Source organism: Oncorhynchus mykiss, unplaced genomic scaffold (genome assembly GCF_013265735.2).
Source record: "Oncorhynchus mykiss isolate Arlee unplaced genomic scaffold, USDA_OmykA_1.1 un_scaffold_394, whole genome shotgun sequence".
Classification (NCBI taxonomy): Eukaryota; Metazoa; Chordata; class Actinopteri; order Salmoniformes; family Salmonidae; genus Oncorhynchus; species Oncorhynchus mykiss.
The window spans coordinates 109291-114294 of NW_023493841.1; the positions used below are offsets into that span (position 1 = coordinate 109291).

At 54.6% G+C, this 5004-nt stretch overlaps 1 pseudogene; it reads right to left on the bottom strand.

Annotated features, from left to right (window-relative positions):
- Window positions 1-648: 648 nt before the first annotated feature.
- On the bottom strand, window positions 649-4232 carry LOC118954890 (annotated as a pseudogene).
- Window positions 4233-5004: the final 772 nt, after the last annotated feature.

Here is a 5004-nt window from a genome sequence, read left to right on the forward strand (position 1 = left end):
GTGCTTCACTGACCGCTCTGAAGAAACAATTTCCGTCACCTTTTATTTTCACATTCTTACACGGAGCACCTAACACACCAGACGCAGTATGACTGAGAGACCTCTTCTTGCACTGCACCTTCAGCCTAGTGCACAGCAACTGGGCATCTTCAACTGTAACAGGGTTGAACTGCAGCTCTCTGCATGTGCTGCCACTAACAAAGTCAATGTCTGAGTCGTCGCTACTGTCATTGTCATTTGCTGTATTACAATATCTGAGTGTATAGCAAGACTCTGATTTCCCATGTGCCATTATACACTCTTTTCTGCTTCTTGAGAGACATCCGTATAGTCATTAATATATCGCTTTGGCCCCTATTGTCAGAGACCCACAGCTCTGCAGACTGAGTCATGATAGGGCGGGCCTAAGGAAAGCGTCATCAATTACACAGAGCTTGACAGAAGCCACAGGAGCCCATAAGGCTTCCAGGCTTGTTCACTGTGAGGGCTTGGGTAGCCATGTTATAGTTTATAATGCTGTTGAATGCAAGTAAAAATAAAGTATGCTCAGACAAGCAACTGTCAAGTGTAACCACTGTACTTTATTGATAAAAGAGGTCCACATCACCATAGTACCAAATTAATACAATATAACATTTCAACTGATAATTACATCTCCCCCATACTTTCTCGGAGCAGTGTCAGATTCAGTGAGACCGAAGCCGGGTCCATCATCCTCACACCTTCAGTCTTCAGTACACTGAGACCCAGGGAATGTAGTCTGGCACCAGTGTTCACGTTGTATCCGGTACAGTCCACAGGACAGGCTGCGTAGTAAGGCCGATCTACCACGGCTGTTCCGGGCCCATCCATGTCTCTTCCAGATGCACAGTTCAACAAGATCTGTACACCTGCCTTGTATTGTGATCCGCTAGGCATTAGAGAGTGAATAGACGTTGTCTTCCAGTTAAACACCACAGAGAACACTGAGACGTCAGGCTTTCCTTTTCCGTAGTAGTGCACTAGAGTGATAGGCAGACATTTACCATCAAGTTTATACACTTGGTATTGTTTCATCAATGTCACTCGGTAAGTAACGTTCCAGATGTCAAATTGCCTACAAATGTTCCTGTAGCAATAACCTTTCTCTACCCCAATGAGGTCAGGCATAGAGTGGTCATCCGAACCACCTTGGATAGAGCGGGCCACTCTAGATCTCCCTTGTAATCCGGGTCTGTCAAACTCAGGGCCTCCGTTCACAAACTCAGGGCCTCCGTTCACAACCCCATTTTCTCCGTCAAACTCAGGTCCCCCATCCATACCACGATATTCTCCGTCAAGGTCAAGTCCCCCATCCACACCCAGGTACTCTTCTTCAAGCACAGGTCCATCACTGATTGCACTGTGCTTTTCGTACAGATGCACACATAGAGACAAGTGGATTGTTGCAACGAATATGAACAGGTTACCCATAATAGTCGTACTTGTTATAGCTTCCCCAGTGTTGATAAATGTAAACTCTTGTAACAACCCAAACGGACTTATAAGTACTTCCCTGTATTAGTACGTTGGCTAGAACATCAACTGTTGGATAACTGATACGTGGTTTGCTACACTACTGATAGCTGGATCTATTGTCACAGCCTCCAAATTCCACGGACAGGATACAACATCAAGTTTTGGATAACTGAGAGGTTGTGGTTGACACTCACAGATTCAACATTCGGGCAAGGGCCCTGTGTGCGAAGTGGCAGGCTGTCCCCCGTACTGCCCTTGGGCCCCTTGTGAGTTTGGGTATTGATTCTAAAAACGCCCCCCCTACTACTACACTACCTTCCCTTGTTTGTGGATATTGTGGCTTTTGGGTATGGTTGTTGTTACATAATAATTATCCCTCCCGTTGTCCTCCTATTATGCCTAGCACACAGTGTCCCCCCCGGGTCACCCTGTCCCGTCTTGGCTAAAGGCCCAGTGGGCACAAGTTTGACAGTATGCGTGTGAACAGCCTTTGCAGATGTATTTGTTACACCTGCAGCACGCGGTGTAGGTCTTGGCATCCTTCTTGGGTGGGCAGAGCTGACACCTCTTCCTCTTACTCGCCACCGGCGGGCGGCTGGGGCGGCGGCGGCCGGGCCAGCGGCTTGCTCCCGGGCTGGCGGACGAGCCTCGGCGGTGGCACTCTGTAGGACTTTGACAAGTGCGGACGCGGCTTGGGTGCGGGGGAGCCGCTGCCTTCTTTGTATCAAGGGCTTCACGAGTGCCTTTCCGAGCTGCTCCAGGAACACCTCCTCTTGTTCCGCTTCCCAGGCATCCAGTCGGGCTTGATCTCTCGCCATATGACAAAGGCGTTGTAGGAGGACACGTCGAGGATGTTGTGGAAGATGACCAGGGGCCAGCGGGCGGTCATCCGTCTGCAGCTGTAGGTCCCGACCACCTTGTCTAGGTTGTCCACGCCGCCCTTGTTGCAGTTGTAGTCTAGGATGAGGGCCGGCTTCCGGTCGCGGCGATCGCTAACGTCGGGCTCCGCGTGCAGCGTGCTCAGAAGTAGCACGTTCTTATTTCTCTTTGCCAGGTAGGACACTAGAGTGGCGGTGGGCGTGAAGGCGAACCTGGAGGACAGGACCTGTCTGCCCTTTGACTGGAGCAGCGCGGGCGGGAGCTCGGCCTTGTTCTTTCTCACCGTGCCCACCATGGTGAGGTTCCTCTCGAGGAGCCGCTGGCCCAGTTCGTAGGAGGTGAAGAAATTGTCACACGTGACGTTGTGACCGCCCGGCAGTCCCTCGGTCAGATCGAGGACGACGCGGGCGCCCTGGTTCTTCTCGGGGCCTCCGCCGGCCGCCTTGCCGGTGTAGACTTGCATCTTCCAAGCGTAGCTGGACTTGGCGTCGCAGGCCACCCACGACTTGATGCCGTATTTGGCCGGCTTGCTGGGAATGTACTGTCGGAAAGGACAGCGTCCTTTCGGTGGGGAAAGGGAGGGGAGAGGAGATTAGCAGCGTCATCGTTAAAGCGGGGACACTGCGTTTATGTTACACAAATCAAATCAAATCAAATTTATTTATATAGCCCTTCGTACATCAGCTGATATCTCAAAAGTGCTGTACAGAAACCCAGCCTAAAACCCCAAACAGCAAGCGATGTAGGTGTAGAAGCACGGAGCCGCCGCCGCCGCCGCCGCCGCCGCCACTACTGCCCATTGCTACTACTGCGGATTGCTACTACTGCCCATTGCTACTACTGCCCACGCTACTAGTGCTACCTCTCTATGCTACACGCACATACACAGATACATAGACGGTACCTCTGAACGGGACCAGTTGTTCGTCCACCGTCAGGTCGGGCCCCGGGTTGTAGAGGGCCGGCAGCCGCTCCTCCCACAGGTCCCATACCTCTCTTATGGCCGCCAGTCTGTCGGTGGCGAGTCTGGCGGGTCTCGACTGGCGGTCGTCGAATCGCAGCAGCCTCGAGTACTTGTGAAACACCTTGAGCGGCATGGTGGCGCGGAACACGGTCCTGCCGCTCTCGGCGTCCCACAGGCTGGCCGCGGCCTCGCCTCGGGACCTGTAGACGCCGGCTAGGATCAGCAGCCCTACGTAGGCGCGCAGGTCGGTGGAGTCCATGGGTCGCCAGCCGTCGCCGTATTTTCTCACCCCCTGCAGATTTGTCATGTCCACAATGATCCTTTCTATCGCCGGTGTGACAAACAGCCGGAAGGCGGACTCGATGTCGAGCGCTCGCGACGCGGCGTAGGCCGTGGGGCCCGGCGTCACGACGGAGCCGGGGCGGCGGATGGCGCGGGGCCGGTCCGGGCCGCGATAGGCCACGGAGGACCATTTGATTTTGCCGTTCTTTGACAGCAACGTCTCCCTTTGGGCTCGGGCGGCTGCCGCCGCGTCCTCTCTGTCTCGCTCTGGCTCTCTGGCTGTGTCTCGCTCTCGGGCAGCGGCCGTGTCTCGCTCTCCCTCTCGCTCTTCCTCCGAAGAGGAGCACGACCGTGAGGCCGAGTCGTCGTCGTCGTCGTCGTAGTCGTCCGCATCACGCTCGGGGTTGTATTCCTCACCGTCTTCATCTTCCGAAACGTCCTCCTCTTCGGATTCCATGTAGTCTTCCTCGTCTTCTTGGTCGACACTGGAGGATATCTGTTCCAGGACCTGAGCCGCGCTCAAACAAGGACTGCGAGGCGTCGTAGGCGGAGGGCTCGCGCTCGGCGGGGTCGTATTCCTCCTCATCATCGTCCTCATCATAGTCCTCATCTTCTTCTGCTTCTTCTTCTTCTTCCTTCTTCTTCTCCTTCTTCTTCTTCTCCTTCTTCTTCCTGACAATATTAGTAGCCTCTGTACGGCCGGCTTACAGTCGTAGGCGGAGGGCTCACGCTCGGCGGGGTCGTATTCCTCCTCGTCGTTGTCCTCGTCTTCTTCTTCTTCCTTCTTCTTCCTTCTTCTTCCTTCTTCTTCTTCCTGACAATATTAGTAGCCTCTCTACGGCGGCCTTACAGTGGCCACGTGAATAGGACGAGGCACGCGAACGGACGAGGCGCGCGAGCGGTCGGCCCTGTCTGCTCCTTCGGACCCTTCGCCCCTCCGGTACGCTTGGCAGGCCTCCCCGTGTGATTGCAACGAGGTCTTGCACTGAGTTCTTGTGGACAAGTGGTGCCAGGGTCACTCTGACCCGGCCCAGACACAGGGGAACAACTTGTAACACAGGGCCAGGGTTACTCTGACCCAGACCAGACAGTGGTAGGAGGGTTACAACATAAACCTTGCTAACGCTGCCGGGGTCACTCTGACCCACACAGACAGGGGGGGAATCAACTCGTAACGCTGGCCGGGGTCACTATGACCCGGCCCAGACAGGGGTAGGAGGCTTACGACATACACCTTGCTAAGGCTGCCGGGGTCACTCTGACCCACACAGACAGGGGGGGAATCAACTCGTAACGCTGGCCGGGTCACTATGAACCGGACCAGACAGGGGTAGGGTATTGTAACAACAACCATACCCAAAAGGCACAATTTCCACACCCAA